This window comes from Phoxinus phoxinus (assembly GCF_949152265.1).
Source record: "Phoxinus phoxinus genome assembly, chromosome: 16".
Classification (NCBI taxonomy): domain Eukaryota; kingdom Metazoa; phylum Chordata; class Actinopteri; order Cypriniformes; family Leuciscidae; genus Phoxinus; species Phoxinus phoxinus.
In genome coordinates, this window is record NC_136891.1 from 11,778,571 (window position 1) to 11,796,195 (window position 17,625).

The 17,625-nt window shown below is 40.3% G+C and overlaps 1 protein-coding gene and 1 pseudogene across 2 annotated transcripts in view; one reads left to right on the forward strand and one right to left on the reverse strand.

Annotated features, from left to right (window-relative positions):
• Nucleotides 1-1,882: 1,882 nt before the first annotated feature.
• Nucleotides 1,883-17,625, forward strand: part of lrfn2b (leucine rich repeat and fibronectin type III domain containing 2b) — an 81,572-nt gene continuing 65,829 nt past the window's right edge. Inside the window, exon 1 of the mRNA XM_079584289.1 lies at nt 1,883-2,593. The gene's annotated coding sequence lies outside the window, so the exon portion shown is untranslated. The remainder of the gene's footprint in view (nt 2,594-17,625) is intronic.
• Nucleotides 10,101-12,943, reverse strand: LOC306983662 (annotated as a pseudogene). Its single transcript has 3 exons — nt 12,907-12,943; nt 10,334-10,489; nt 10,101-10,231 (listed from the first exon to the last, which is right to left on the reverse strand). The product of its transcript is annotated as an uncharacterized misc_RNA (transcript).

Here is a 17,625-nt window from a genome sequence, read left to right on the forward strand (position 1 = left end):
CATTGGTTTCGTTTCATAGAAACCGTGTGACATGTAGTTTGTAGTGATTGTGGGCGCTTGAAAACGGGCACGCTCACTACATATAATGCACAATCGAAATGAGTCGATTTATGTGTGCAAACCCTGTATGTGTAGGGCTGTGCTTGTGTGTACGAATGGGCACTAGGTCGTGGGCATTACGGATACACACATTACATCATCGGCTGTGGCCGGGACACCGTGTAGCACAGAGAGTACTGTCTATCAGAACCGACTGACCGTGCATTCGTTTCGTTTTTACAGAAACCACGGGACATGCAGTGTGTAGTGATTGTGGGCACTGAAAAGCGGGCACGTTCACTAACTTACATGTGAAGCACAACCGACACGGGTCGATTTTATGTGTGCAAGCCCTGTATTGTGTAGGGCTGTGCTTGTGTGTACGAATGGGCACTAGGTCGTGGGCATTACGGATACACACATTACACCATCGGCCGTGGCCGGGACACCAGTAAATACATTTTCAGATTTACCTGGGGCGTCGTGAAAACGGCGTCTGTGTGCAGGCAAACGGGCATTGATGCCGATTTGGTGACTGCAAAATACACTGGCACGGTCGCGAATGTTGGGACTGTGCGAGCGAGACATTTTAGTGAAATCCGGCCGCGGCGGGATTTTAACACTGTAGCTTTCCTCGAAGCAGAAATGCGCATCCTGGCTGAAAACGGGGCTTTCCGGGACTCCGCGATTTCCTCGTGAATTCAGGAAGAAAAAGGCGCGGGTCGTGAGGACGGTAACGTACGTTCCTCTGCAGAAAAGCAGCCATCCAGCCGGTAAGCGCATCGATGCTGGTCTTTCTCCGTCGACGCTCACGAGCGGCGGGGGAGGGGAGATCCTCGGAGCTCGCCCATCCCTCGCTACCCGAAGCGAGGAGAGAACAGCAGTCGTCCTTCACAGACACGGCTTCATCTTCCTCATCCATGACGGACGCGGCGGCACACAGCGGCCCTTGTCCGTCGGTCAGAGAGTCGAGCGAAGCGGGCGGAGAAGCTAGCGGCAGCAGCGGCGAGCATCTCGTGGTGAAGGGAGGTTCCGGGCTCCGCTGAGCACGGCGCTTTTCATGGCGCGGCACTACAGCGGGCGGAAAAGGGTGCAGCTTCAGTAAATGAACGCCAGGCGAGTCCGCAGAGTCACCGTAGGCATCAAATCACAGTGATGGCAGCCGCCATCGACGAGAGCTGAAGCTGCGTGATACTCACAGGCAGGAAACACAAGCACGTGGTCCCCGTCGCTGAGCGGGGCTCTACACGAGCCACAGGAGGTGCGAGACATCTTGAAAAAGACGCTCGGCTCTTTTAGTGTGGAAAAACTGTGTGACGCGACGGCGAACACACACACAAAACACACACACATAATGTAAAGGATATTCCACGCCGGAGAAGCGCAGCAGGGAACGGCGGCTGAAGGCGGCGATGACCAGCGGCTTCAGGTAAGAGGCGCGTCCTGCTGAGGTGCTTGTTCCAAACGGCTGTGGCGGCTCGAATCCAATCCAACGATGCGTGCAGCTTCGTGAATTTAAGAAAATCGGCGTGTTAGACAGCTATGCTCGTATTTATAGGCCTAGGCCACGCCTGTTTGGGCGGGAGGTGACGCAGAAGGGCGCGAAGCGCCCTCATTGGTCAGCGTCCTGGCCTCGCATAGGCTGTGCTTTTCTGGCAGAGCAGCCAATGGGTGAGCTGTATTGCTCCGCCTAGGTTGTATGCTTCAGAAAAGCGTTTTACATTATTACAAAATTAAGGATTAATTTTAGGCTTCAATCTCGACAAAGAAATATCTTTCCCGTAGCGTTCTTCGACGCAGTACGAGAGAACTCTACGTAAGAGAACTCAACTTCCGGTATGCTATTCTGACAAAGTATGCTACATCGACAGAACACCGGCCCTGCAGACCTTTTAGCTTATGTAAAGATGGTCAAGTTAAAATTCCTTTAACGTTACATTAACTAGTGTTCAGTAACTCTGAAAAATAACGCTTTAGTTAACCAAACGAAACCATACACGTTTTAATGCTAATCCACCAAAGAAGTTTGTCTGTTCAACTTTTGCAGCCGTGCTGAAGTGTAGTTTCTGAACTCTCTGGGTTCTTGGGTCGATCCTCACTCTTTATACCAAGCCTAACATTTGATCTCAATATCTTTTCATAAAATAATTCGAAAACCGAACGATTTTGTGCATGGATTAGTGATCCAGCATCAGCAGCTGTAAATAATCGGATTTTCCTCCATTAAAACCCGATCTACACGAAAGAGCTGCAGCGCATTGTGTTGTGTCGTTGCTTCTGTAGCCGGTATACCGAGTTTATGAATTAATGTTTGATGATTTTAAGTCCGTTTATCAGATAAACAGCGACAGCAGCGCGCGGCCTCGTGCACGCGTATGTGATGCGGCTCGTTCAGCAGCTGTGGACGCGCTTGGCGGGCGCGCGCTCACACACTCTGTGGTCGCATTCTGTCGATATGGACCGAGTTTAAACACTGGGAATGTAATGGCACTAGTCTCAGGAGGTGTTTAATCTTCATCGATGGACACTCGTGACTCGACGTCCCACACCAGAGGTAATGTCGCTGTGTTTACACTGTGTGTTTACACGGTGTGTTTCTGTGTTCGCGATGCACACTGAGATTCGCCATAAGCTGCTTAACAACTCCTCATCCACATTCAACTGATGCTGGCTGGACCAACAATAACTCAGCACATACGTGCTTTATTATATTCACGGGGTTTGACTGGTTTCAGCAATGGATTTCTCAGTCTCTTATGATCGGTTATGGTCGATAATCATCATTCTGACACTGCTCGTGATTCATATTCAGTGAGTGACAGTGACATCAGATTGAATTCTGAAAACTGTCTGATCATGATCAGTATTATTATCATCATCAGCACCATACGGATTGCAATTAAGGAGTTCAATGTTTAAAGATTTCAAGTTAAACTTCCCCTATGTGTAAGCTAACGTTTTACGTCCTTTAGCTGGTCAATAAGTGTGTTCAGAATAGTTTTAGCCCCATTATTTAATACGGTCCTGCATTGTGACGAATGTTTAAGTAGAACTGAACTTGAACTAATGCAAGCTGTGTGTGCAGAGGAATAATCACAAGGTAATAGCTAAATGCATGTTAAAATAGTGGCAGATGGAGTACACTTCCCATGAGTATTGCATGCCAAAATCCACTATTTCTTCAGTAAATGTTATATTTGGAGACAGAAGTGACACCGTATTGTAATGGTGAAAACAAGCACAGGTTAAAATGATGTTGAGTTGAATGATCACACTGTTTGGGGTTGGTCATGTTGGTTTGTGATGTCCAGAAGTGCAATGCTTTTATAATGCACTCTGACTGCTGGACGGTTTATCTTTGCTTTTTCTTTATTTTCTTTTGATTTAATTTAGCTTAAATCACAAAGGTAACCATGTTTGTCAGCTACTCAGTTTTGACAAAATAATTGCATTTGAAAAATTACAGTTGTGCTTTAAAACAATTAAACAAAAAGCTACAAAGAACGGCAGGTTCTTGTTTGTGGGGATGCACAGTACTAAATTCAAATGAACCATAACTAAAATCCCCTTTATAATATTCAAATTAAACGTAATTTTTTTTTTTTTTTTACAAAATAAGAAATATTCTACAATTGGTACACTATTTCCCTGCAGGGAGCCTCAGTGATCCTCCAGGGGAGCCGTGAGATGACTTACAATGTATTCATCTAATTCACCAATTTTATTATTAATAAGCTAAATTAAATATTTTTTTAACAAAGCACCACCTCTCTCTTGTAAGTGTTCTGTGATTGTTTCGGAGCCCAAGCCGTTTCTCCTCGCGCTGTGTGACACACAGACTGAAACACACAACCTCATGAACACAAGATACACAAACTACACCTCTTAGTGGGATAAAGACCAGTGTCTGTGTCACTAATAAAGCTGGACGCTATAACATCGTATTTCTGCATGATCACAGTTCAATATATTTGTGTTGTTATCATAATGAATGTTCTCTAAGTGTTTTAGAGAAGTTTGTGAGGATCAGTGTGGTGTTTATGAACACATGAACATCAGACGCTTTAAATAGACACGACACGATTGCTTGTTCTGACAGAGGAACTGTTAACTGATGACATCGACCCGCCGAGTTTTCACACATTCAGAATGTTTTTATTTGGTCATTTGTATTTTGGTGTGTTTAATAATTCAGAATGAATCTGTATAGAATGCAGTCCTTTGTCATTTCCCTGTGGTCTTGTTTAGTATTGCAGGATGAGCTTAAAGGGGTGGTTCAGGATTTTGGACATCGGACCTCATTTTCAAGTTAGCCTAGTTGTTATTCATCAGTGGAGACAGTTTTCAAAAATGTTCATCCAGTCCTTCCAGTTGCTTAGTTCGCCGATGCTAGGCTAGCGCGAGTCAACGGTATAAGCTAGCCTGCCATTAAAAACTGTTTTACCCACTCCACAGTACACCAAAATCAAATAAATTATAACGCCAGACTGTCGATGTAAATGTCTATTGAGAGAATAATGTTAGAAATCAAACTACCGGTTCTCTTACATCTCAATGATCGCATTACATTTACAGGAACTAGTTTCTCAGCAGCGGCGGAATTTTACTTTGCTCCGGTTAGTAGTACTGCGCCGAAAAGTAAACACAGAACAGAAACGCGCACTATCCCGTCTAGCTAGCTAGTAGTAGCCATGAACAACGATATTGAAAAACATTCGATTGTAAACTAAGGAATTGGCAACATGGTGATCCGTTGTGCATTTCGAAATTGTAAAAATAAACCAAATAGACGGTCATGCAAAAAGTTTCCACAAATTTCCATTGAGAGATCCAGAAAGGAACCAACTGTGACTTCTTTCTGCTGGCTTGGACAACGAGACACCGGCAGAGACTATTAAAGTTGCGAATTTGTAGTGATGATTTTAGACCAGACGACTTTGAAAACCCCCATCATCGAAACGTTCATAAGTCACTGACAAGGAATGCAGTTCCAGCCGTCTTTATACACCAACAGCAGATGAACAGGTACTTTTGTTAGGCTAACGTTACTATAGCTATCTATGAAGCTAGTCCCTTTCATAACTGATAGAATGACAATGACAACGTTAGTGGAGATAACGTTACAGTTCAATTTCTGCCCTTTTAGCATCCATCTCGATTAGTTCTTCGTCTGTGTGTTCCGGCTCATACATGTACGGTTCGTTGAATAAAACACATTCCTCGTCTCCAAAGTCTGAAACATTGGCATGGCTTTCAAACGTGGCCATAGTCCTATGTTGATTTCTTAGTGAAATATCCTCTGCTTCTGTAGTGATGAGTGTCAGCGGCAGGTAAACACACTTTTGTCATGTGGAGACTCTCTCGGTTGCCTAGGTAACTTAATATCACTCCGCCGCTGCTGTAGACTGTGCTTGTAAATACAGGGAACAAAGTATAACTCTTGCAATGCAATGAAAGGGTAGTTTGATTTCTAACATTATTCTCTCAATAGACATTTACATCGACAGTCTGGCGTTATAATTTATTTGATTTTGGTGTACTGTGGAGTGGGTAAAACAGTTTTTAATGGCAGGCTAGCTTATACCGTTGACTCGCGCTAGCCTAGCATCGGCGAACTAAGCAACTGGAAGGACTGGATGAACATTTTTGAAAACTGTCTCCACTGATGAATAACAACTAGGCTAACTTGAAAATGAGGTCCGATGTCCAAAATCCTGAACCACCCCTTTAAAGTCCACGTGAACCGGAAGTTGCAAACAACTTTTCCCCAGTGTTGTTGTGACGTATTTCCCAGTGAAAGGGAATATAGAACAGAGGGCAGGGTTTTACTTCAGCGCTCCTCCTCTCCATCTCTGCTCATAGCAGAGTAAAGCTTTGAGGGGAGTGGTTAAGCGTTTTCAACCCAAGCCGTCAACTGATGTCATCAGAAAAGGAATGCCTTTTCAGACCGGAAGTAACTTTTCAGATTTTGATTAAAGATTACCACGGCAATTTTTCTGTGTATTAACTTGCACTGATTAATTGTTCACCACAAGACTAATATGTGCTAACAAAGTAAATAGGGTCAATTTTGATTTCATATTGACTTAAACTCAGACCAGAATTATAAAATCACTTTCCATAAATTAAACACAGAAAACAAGTGGCATTCTGATTGTCATGACTGGCATTTAAAATCATCATGAAAGGGAAGTTGTGCTGGTCTTTTCTCGTGTATCGAGTGAAACGCTTCTGAAACAAGAACACATGTGGGCGGGGCTTGATTGTGTGTATGGGGAATTGATTGGAGATTGGATGGTTGTGGTTTGCTATTAGTTATTTGAGACAGTCGTATTCTTTTTAATGGGCCGTTATTCATTTTTCAAAATCATTTAGGATAAAATGCAGCAGTGTTTTTTTTTTTTGTTCTCATATTGTTTTTAACAGTAAACCTGTTTTATTTAAAGTTGTTTCTCATTACGGCTTTGTTAACGGGCAGTGATGACTGTAATCACTTTGATTATAAAATGAAGTGCAAGATGTGCAGCGCATGAGATATTCAGCATTATAATGAGAACAGGATTTTGATGGAATGTTGTAAATTCTCTGTGCTTTATTTGTCTGTGTATCAGCGCTGTTGCTAAGGGAAGAAAACAAATCCACAACGGGAGTTAGCGTTTCAAACTAGCATGGTCAATTTCACGTGCACATTCACGTCCTTTTGTGCAGATGTAAGTTGTAGTAGGCTACAGTATAGCCTACTATGTGATTAAATGCAATGCCTGATATTATAATTTGAGATGCTCAGTTCCCTTTCGAACGTTCTCTTCGTATTTTGCTTAGCTATACGCAGTGGGGAAACTCATTTCCTCAGATTTATTGAAGCTTAAAATGTAAAGCGCATTGCAGCTGCACAGCTAGCAAAGTGAGAGACTGGCTCACTCATTGGCTGTACTGCAGCAACTGCACATCCAATGGCGAAGGCACCTCCAACGTATGCGCCAATCAGCTAACAGCGCGCCTACATACGTCAGAGCCTGCCAACAGGGCGTTTTTTAATTTTTATTTGTTAATTTTTATAATGTTATTTGTTAACATTTATTTTCGTAACAGGCTTAAAATATTTTAAACATTTAAAATTGATGTTAACTAACTTTAATTAGTACAATAGTAATTTATCACTAGAAATGACATAAGTGTAAAACGTTCAAAAACATCAACAACAAAAACATACATTTATGATAATATTTTTATTTATTTTGCTATTATAATGCAGGGTGTTTATTAATAAATCAGGTTATTCTCATCCTTGGGCGGGCTGGTTATTTCCTGGTGGTGAGGTAAAAACAGTCTAATCATCAGTGTCTGACTCAAGAGTATTTAATATCTGTTATTATGTCTGTTGTGATGTTAGCGTTTAGCCGTTTTTAACCTTACACTGATAAAGGAAACAGGTTAGCGTGTTTCATTACCACATGCGTTGTCTGCTGATTCAGTATAACCGGGTTAAGAACGTGCACGTACACTCACTCACTTATTCCCAGAGAGTGAAACCTGGCCGAGCTTCTGGCATCTGTCAATGCATAACAAAAGCTGATAACGGTAGCCTATCAACTGTCTTAATTATCTGGCTTAAATTACATTACATTAATAATGACAGTGAAAACATGAGAAGTATCAATATTTCTTGTTAAACTAGGCTAGTTGTGTTTAAACTAGTTGCTGCTTTGGATTTTCATAATGATTTGTGCTGTGTTCGGATCTAAAGACTGTTATTAGGCCTTTATCGTTTTAGTGATATTATTATTATTATGAAATTGTAATTGTATTGTTATTAGTGTCATTAAAGGTTTTGTTAATGTGCTATGCTGACGAACAATGATGCTGTTTTCATCTCGGCTCAAACAAGAACCGTATGAGAATAATGCATGTCTTTAATAAGGAGCACTCTTGGTGATTAGTGAATAATCACCTTGATATTCAACTTTGATGCGGGATGATGTAGTTCTGCATTGAGTCTCAATCCTCATATGCACGTGTCTGTGTTGTAAGGGTGGTTATGTGGTGATGTCGTTATGAAATTAAGCATAACGTTCCTGCAGACCACAGTTTACAACATAGATGTTGGAACATAGATGTAAGTGTTTTCCCCTTGAATTTCTAAAGGCATGACTGTTCTCCTGAAGTATTTAACAATTGAGCACCATGAATTATTTAAAGCAGGGATGTTCATCTTCAGTCCTGGAGGGCCACTGTCCTGCAGAGTTTAGCTCCAACCCTAATTAAACACACCTGAACAAGCTAATCAATGTTTTCAGGATTACTAGAAAAGAGCTTTTGTCAGGGTTGAAGCTAAACTCTGTAGGACAGTGGCCCTCCAGGACCGAAGTTGAACATCCCTGATTTAAAGAGTTGTATCCACAATAAAACTTGCTGAAGAATCAAATAAACATGAATTAACATAAGAAGGAATGTTGTTTTAACCGCGGAAAGGCGTCAGTACACTCCGTTTTTTAAATTCAAATCCTCCCATGTTAATCTAACTCTCCTGACTGCTTTGTCAGACAAAATGGCGGATGGTGCAGTATGATTGGTCAGATCGCCTGTCAATCAAGCTCCCTGCGAAGGGTCAATTATGTTAAAGAGTAACCTTATAAAAAAATAACAAAAAGCAGGCATATCTAAAACACACTTAAAACAATTTTTGTTTTATTTACCAATCCTTTTACATCCAAATATCTTGGGAAGACATCAAGGACGTCAGCTGATCTTTCAGGATTATTTACCAGTTCTTGTCTATGCTTAAAAGTTTCCTTCATCTTCTACACAACTTCAGCTTCATCAGCTGTGTGGACAAGGAAAGAACTTGCCCCTTTGCATGCATCTCCTTCAAGTTGTTGCACATCATCTATCCTCCGTCGACTTGGTCCTCCACTTTCAGTCATCTCCAAACGGACATGTTTTGGGTTCTTCCTCAACAAAGTTTTAAGGCGCCAGGAGATTTACCCTGTTCCCTTTTCCGGATTGTAGAAATGCTCCTGTTAAAAAGACGAGAATTCTTTTTGTAAAATCTGAACAGTCATTACGTTACATAAATAGATAACTCCTATTACATGCCACAAAAAAGGAGCTTATAACTTCATGTCAAACTAGATTGTGTTTCAAGTACATCAATACTAAAGATTCTTACATAGCTCTTAAACGGGTCTCTCAGGCTAGGAAAGAGGGAAATAATGCCCAAAGCACAAGTGGGGATTCTCATGTAATGCTGTAATGTAAAAAAAAAAAGGTTAAAGGGCACCTATTATGGAATTTTGAAATTTACCTTTCATGTAGTGTGTAACATAGATCTAAGTGAACAAAAACATCCTGCAAAGTTTGAAATATGAAAGTGCACCGTATATAAAGTTATTGTCTTTCAAAAGTAAGAGTCGACTCGGAGTCATTTTTATGAATCGTTAGAAGACCTAGGCTTTTTCTCTGTGTCTTAAAGAATAGAGTAATACCTCGTAGTAACGTAACTGCATTTTTTTATTTATAAAAACGTTATGTTTATGCATCGGGCTAATGCAAACAAAGACTGAATGTGCTTTTACAATATGAACTCTGGGCTATGCTCGCTAACATAACATTAAATTCTTTATTTTATTTTTAGTTTTTTACTACAAACTACAAAGCAGTGGACTATAATCATTATTATAACACAATTTAATTGATAAAAGCATCATTGTACTCCGTGTTAAACAATAAGTATTATCTCTGTAAACACTGCTGGGTCATCTGACCAATCGCAGATTAGCGTCGCGCAAAGGAGGGGTTTGGAAAATTGAGTCGTTGAACGAATCATTTGGGAGTCGGTGAGCAAATCAGGTAAAAATAAATGCATATTATACAACAACAAAAGTGTTTTTTGTCATTGCATGCATGTAAAACTCTTGTTGGGGACTCCCAAAACAACATTAGGAACATTTTAAATGTCATAATAGGTGCCCTTTAATGGTAAACTTAACCTTGTTTTCTACATCAATTGACACAGCTGTGTGTATTTCTTGTATCTGTGCATTGAAGTCTTACCCATGAATCTATGTCATGTGACTGACAACAATATTAACAAGCTGACGTCTGGTTCTGTACTTTAAAGTTTTAGTTGTCTGGTATTCTTCAAGCACTTCCTCACCACCAGATTGTTTTTTCCAGTGCATTTTCCAGTGATCTGATTAAACATGACCACAATACAGGTGAACACATGAAGACTACTAAGATGGTGAAATAATTATTATATGGACAAGTTAACCATAATAAAGAATATGCATACATACCCGTTTTGCCTTTTCAGCTTTTATGTTAAAACTGTTGCTGACCATTGCTGTTTGATTTTGCACTGCTTTCTCTGTCTCTTCATGGTCAGTTGAAGAGAGTGAAAGAGTATCCGTGCATGTGCTGGGGGTTGAGGATCTTGTGGGCGAAAACTCTTGACAGAGAAAAGCAAAACACAATTTTAATGTTTTCTCTAAAGGCATTAAATCAAACAGGGCTTTGTCTAAATGTTCTTAACTTCTGAAGCAAGAATTTTCCATCACAAATCAAATTAAATGGTTAGTTTAGAAAAAAATGATGTCATTAATTACTCTCTCATTACTTCCAAACTAGGGCTGTAAACGATTAATCGCGATTAATCGAATCCAAAATAAAAGTTTGTGTTTACATAATATATGTGTGTGTATTGTGTATAATTATATTGTATATATAAATACACACACATGCATACATACATTTAAGAAAAATGTGTTATTTATATATAAAATAGTTCTATTTATATATAATATAAATCATATAAAAATATATATGCAGTATACAAATGCAAATATTTCTCAGATATATACATGCATGAGCGTGTATTTATATATACAAAATAATTATACACAATACACACACATATATTATGTAAACGTACCCATTAAGCCCACCAAAATCTAAGTCTAGGTTTTTTTCATAGATATTGACATGGTTTATAAGAAAAATTATTTGTTAAAATGCAAGATTAATCTCACATTTGAAAATGTATTTATTAGTTGATGTACATTTTAGAATATACAATTAAGATATTTTATTAATAAAGTCAGAAGTCTGGCATGGGCTTAATTGGTACTTTGGCACCATTTAAGCCCGCGTGTGTTCCAAATAAGCCCACATCATGATTGATTTATACAATATAATTTTTTTAAAATAAGTAAAACATTGATATATTTATTCAGTGACAGGGAAGCATTCAAAAAAATAATTTTGCTAATGTTTGATTAGAGCCCTGGGTGTGATTGGTAGGTGTTAGTGGCTGGGGGTCCAGGCCGGTGGTCTGGAGCCTTCAGTCGGCTTGACTCTGGAGCATCTCAGGAGCCTAGCCAAGTTGCGGATCCATACTCTTGGCTTTCAGGGGGTATTCTAGTGGGGCCCCCACGCCGGGAGTATGGAGCCTTAAGTTGGCTTGATTCTGGAGTTATGCCTGGTCAAAGCTGGAACTTTGACCGAGTGTATCCTGGGAAGGAAGCCAGACTCAGGGGTTAGGGGGGGTCCACTAGTGGTCCTCCCATGCCCTAAGTATGGAGCCTTGAGTCGGCTTGGTTCCACATTAAGTCAAAATTCCACATGAAGTATCCAATTAATAGGTCATTAAACAATTTCTCTCACAAAGTTGATTAAACTTTGTAATTTGAGGGATTCCTCATTGAAACACATAAGGTGGGCTTAAATGGTTCCACAGTCAGTAAAGGTGAAAAAAAGACAGTTTTCCTTTAAAAAATATAATATATGTTTACACAGACATGCAAGGAGCTTAAATATACTGTGGACAAAGCATCATAGTAATTTCCATTGTGCCCACATTGAGAAATGTTATGTTTTTTTCATTCAAGGTTAGCTTGTGTTGACTCTAGTTTGCATGCGTTTTATGGCGCTGTACCATTTAAGCCCATCTTTAAAAAAAGTTAATTTATGAAAATAATCTTCCCAACAAAACAATTTATGATGTATTTATTTGTAAATTAATGTAAAATAAATCACAAAATATGTAGTGTTTGTAGTTCACATGCTTAATTCTTCAGCAGTCTATCTTCCAGTAAGGCTAATGGTTTGACCTGAGATTAGCTTTGAGCGCAAACTAATAAAATTCATCTTTCCATTTAAAGGAAAATTATATAAAATTATGAATTATTATTTGACATAATATCAATGTAGTTACCAAAAGAATGGCTGAAAATTGCAGAAATGTGTTGATTTCTGAAGGGTCCAGAAACACCAAAGTTTTTGGGTGTCTTTGTTTGAGGTCCCCTGAGACCGCATGCACATGAGTGGGGCTAACTTAACATTGCCAAATGTGTTTAACATGCAATAAAAAATGTCAGGTAAGTTACAAATCACTGGATTGGTTAAAATAAGGAGCAGCAAAAAATATGATTTTCTCTTTTTTATATTAGACTTCAAAGTTGAAAGTGGGCTTAAAGGGTACATGGGCTTAATAGGTACACTTACCCTATACTAAAATATTGGAGATAAAAATGCATTACAATGCCTTATTTTGGCAGCACAAATAACGTGAGCCCCAAGAAAGGGAATATAGATGCTGCGTTATTGGCGTTAATTTAACTAATTAAACAGTTAAGTTAAACAAATCACAGAAATTACTTAAGTTAAAAACTGCGAACTAACAAACTATGCAACTCTTACCTCAAACGGCCTCGAGATCATCGGTGGTCTGTCGTGTTATCTGAAAGGAAATAATGTTAGCACTCAGGCAATGTTGTGAAACATACTTATATTATTCTGAATGGTGAGAAATGTAAACTAAACATGAAAATTGGTAAAAAAAAAAAAAAAGTGGTTATAAAATATTACCTGTTTGAATACTCCTCTCCTCGTGGTCGTCCGCCATTAATCAAAAAGGAAATAATGTGCAAGGACTGGAAATTGGATCAACTCATCACCAGTGTCAATTATGTCAACTCGCTGTACGCTGACTCCGACCACTGATTTACTCTGCAATTGTTGATGCCATTCAAATCAACACCAGAATCAACACTTTTTAGGCCTAACTCTGATAAATGAACACCATAAAAACAACTCCAAACTACACTGGATATTTTGCTGTTTAGTCATTGTGATTTTCTGCTAACTGTGATGAACTGTAAATCTACTACTATACAGCAGAAAGACACAAGGCTGTTTTATTCATCAGTGTGGAGATGTGCTGTATGTTCATGAAATACACTAGGCTGTTTTATTGAGCAGTGTGTAGATGTGTGTTCATGAGGAAGAAGCGCAGTGAATGCCCAGGTCTTCAGTAATACCTCAGTAAGCAGCCCTCGGGCCTCAGAGGATCTGCTGCTATAAATAAGAGCACATATGTCTGTGACGTGAGCTAATCTCCCTCTGAGCCCCTGGATGTGTTTCTCACAGCTCAGCGCTCACTCTCTCCTACTGTTGCTCAGCTAACGCTGCTCTCCTTCAGTTCTCACAGCCGTCTCTGTCCTGTACGACTGCAGGCTCTGATCTGACAGCACACGATCGGTCATCAGGGGTGAGCTGGTCTGACTCTGATGTGTGTGATCATCAGCCAATCACTCTCACCTGACCCTTCACCTGCTGCTCGTGTCAAAGACAGGTGTGTGATCAGCCAATCACAGAGCAAGCTCTGCCTCCTTTCACCTGACCCTTCACCTGCTGCTCGTGTCATAGACAGGTGTGTGATCAGCCAATCACAGAGCAAGCTCCGCCTACTCTCACCTGACCCTTCACCTGCTGCTCGTGTCATAGACAGGTGTGTGATCATCAGCCAATCACAGAGCAAGCTCCGTCTCCGTCTCCTCTCACCTGACCCTTCACCTGCTGCTCGTGTCATAGACAGGTGTGTGATCAGCCAATCACAGAGCAAGCTCCGCCTCCTTTCACCTGACCCTTCACCTGCTGCTCGTGTCATAGACAGGTGTGTGATCAGCCAATCACAGAGCAAGCTCCGCCTCCTCTCACCTGACTCTTCACCTGCTGCTCGTGTCATAGACAGGTGTGTGATCAGCCAATCACAGAGCAAGCTCCGCCTACTCTCACCTGACCCTTCGCCTGCTGCTCGTGTCATAGACAGGTGTGTGATCATCAGCCAATCATAGAGCAAGCTCCGTCTCCTCTCACCTGACCCTTCACCTGCTGCTTGTGTCATAGACAGGTGTTTACTTTTATCACACTAGAAAAGGCGGAGTTTCAGAGAATGACCCGCAGCATCTCAACATTTAAATATTTCAAGTTATGGTGACCTGTGGTCACAGCTGATGTGATTGTCTCTATATTCAGACAGCTAGTGTAGCGACAGATAGGTTAAGTGCTGCAGATGTAGTGCTTCCCCTCCTGCGAGCAGAAGTGGACCTTCGTCAGCTTTTCCAATCAAGGGTAATTGGTTGAACAGACTCAAGCTATTTATGGACTGGGCACCACTTCAGAGAGCATTATCACCAGAACAATGGCCTCAAGTTGATCCATTTATATTTAATTAACTTAAAAATAGACTAGCGCTCAAGAGTCTTTCTTCCAACAACTGCACAGGAATCAGCAATGACAGCCATGTTCCCGGGAACGAGTGCTCTCTCTCTCCCTCTCTCTGAGGACTGTGGGTAGCGGCAAGACTGTTTGGATTAGAGCACGTTGTTTTTTTAGCATTCTCTTTTTCATTTCTCCTTAATATTCTAAACTGGTTTTAAAGTAAAATTTTCAGCTTAACTGAGTTCAAAATTGCACACCGGTATGGAGGTAGGCAGCGATTTTTCACGTTTGACTCGACCGCGGTTGCAAGTGTATGCCGCCTGACTCCATGTCATTTGAGGATGTAGCCTACTGATAGCGATCAGTGAACATGTCGGTGGTTTAAATATTAAATCTGCCTCAAGAATGAACAGAGCGCTTGTTATATTTCTTAAATAAGTTTCATTGGTTGATGAACTGTTAGAGAAAGGACTTGTTGTGAATGACATTTTTTTCTACTGGTACTGCCTTTGTCAAATGAGCCTTCCAAGAAAGTTGTACTTTCAAACGTACCACCGTTCATAAAAGAAGGAACTGTAAAAGAAATTCTTGAACGGTATGGAAAATGAACTGCTCCAATTAAGATGATTCCTTTGGGCCTTAAAAATCCAAACTTTTAACATGTCATGTCTTTCCGATGCTTCACGTACATGATACCGAATTCGCAAAATGAGCAGCTTAATCTGGTGCTAAAAATAGCAGTTGAGGGTAAAGATTATACAATCTTTATCAGTTCAGATCATATGCTGTGTTTTTTGTGTGGCGAACATGGACATCAGAAACAAACATGTCCCAAACAAGAGAGCTTTAACGTTTCGGCAGGTTCACAAACAATTCCCAAAAACAATGTTCAAGAGAATAATACTGCCGTTTATGAAGTGATAGATGAAGCACTTGAGATAAATGTTGAGGGAAACAATGTAAACACTGGAGTTGACCAGCCAGTAGATGGCGCTACATGTGCCAATGCTGTCGAAAAACAAATTTAAAGTATAGAATCACAAAAAGTACCTTCTCAGTCTAAAGACAGGGAAGATGAAGATCCATTGATTAGTGCTGTAGCGGTGCGTCGATGACGTCATATTTTTGCGTCGTCATTTCTTTTTTGCACCGTTCCCGGAGGTACAGCCACACACACGTGGGAGACCGAAACATTGCATAATGGAGGACGAAACAGCAACCTCTTCACAGAATTCCCAATAGTGTTGTCAAAGTACCGGTACTTCGGTACCAAGACGGTACTGAAAATCTGACGGTACCAGCATTTCTGTAGTACCGGGTATATTCGATACCCACTAATAGGCAGCGGCTTTCAGTCGCTCCCGTGTTTATGTGTGCACGGGGCTCCAGAATAACTTTTTTACTATGAGCACTGTAGCCGATACCATGATATAGTGTCTGTGTATATTAAACTGCAAAAAGACTATTTAAATATTAACCCTGCATGTTCTGCTTTTCTCTGTGTGAATGAATGGCACAGACGCACGGTTTCATTTACCACACACACACACACACACACACACACACACACACACTGAAGAACGAGTGACGGTCGTGCTGTTTTCAGTCTCTGCTGCCTCACGATATGATGATATGATGAAATTCATCTCCAGAGCCACTCTGACACCGTGTCCTAACTATACGCGACGCGACGCTGCGACACGCGATAAAAGGTATCTTTTCCATGTTAATCAGAGTTTTTGTCCTAACCAGACGCGACGGCGACACGCAAAGTTTCTAATTTAGAAACGGTTCCTATTTCTGCGACGTCGCGGCTGACAGATCCGCCCACTCAGAGATCTCATTGAATAAACTGATTGTCATATAAAGAGATTACACTGGTTATGAGTACACATTATTTATTTTTAGTTAAAAATAGGTCACTGCGCCACAAGCGATAATGGATAATTTACCTCAGATTTTGAAAGCATATAATATAGCGTTCAAACTGAATTCTATGCAAACATACAACTGTACTTCATAACAAAATTAGGCAATGAGTATATTTTGTTAATGTTTAATTTTTAATAATGTTATTTCTTGATTTGATTATGTCCTTACCCATTTCCAATGCGAGTGTGGGCCAGCAGTGCGCTTTCACAGAGAGACTCCGCCCACACGCTGTTCTGAATGGCTGTGGTTTTTTGATTGACGTGTGTCGTCTCACAGTCGCGCCGCGTCTAGTGTGGACAGACACACTTGCTGTCGCTGGAATTGTATCGCGTCGCGTGTAGTTAGGACACGGTGTGAGAGTCACTTCATGAGTATTTTACCGTTTTGAGAAAAACTATCATCATATCATACACACACAGAAACTCAAAGTTCTTCACGGCAACCCGTCAAAGTAAAAGTTCGGTTTAGCTTTGAAAAAATTTACAGAAATAATGATATTAGCCTACTGTACAATAGATTTAGCTACATCTCAATGTATTAAAAATACTACTACTACTACTAATAATAATGTGTGCATAGAAGGTTGCTTATTTTTAAGCAATATTTCTCAATATTTGCGTTTTACAGCCGCATTCAATGCTTACATGTATAATTTACTTATGAATACTGTCATAAATAATAAAGTAATTGAATTAAATTGAATGTTTTTTTTCTTCCAAATAGTTAAAATAGAAAAATAGTTCCAACAGATTTTGAACGGTAGCTAACCGAGCACGAACAAACTGCACAGAGCTAAGATGCCTTGGTTAGCCCAGCACCATCAAAGTGCACAGCTGCTAGATCTCGCTAACGGTAGCAAGCAGATTGCAGTAGGTTTTAACGTTATCTGTCTAACGTTAGCTAACTCACGAGTCACGACTTGACGTTAGTTAGCGTTAACTCATGCTGTGGTCGTTTACGAGTCAAATTCATTAGCCAGCTTATAGTATCATGATTCAGTACGCTAGTTCGCCAATGTCAATTAACGGAGCCAAGCAATGTCCAGGCTAAGGTTTTTATTAATCGAGCAACAGATAAATAATAGTTATTAATCGTCCAATTAGTCGTTAGATTAGTCGACTAATCGATAAAATAATCGCCCGACTAATCGTT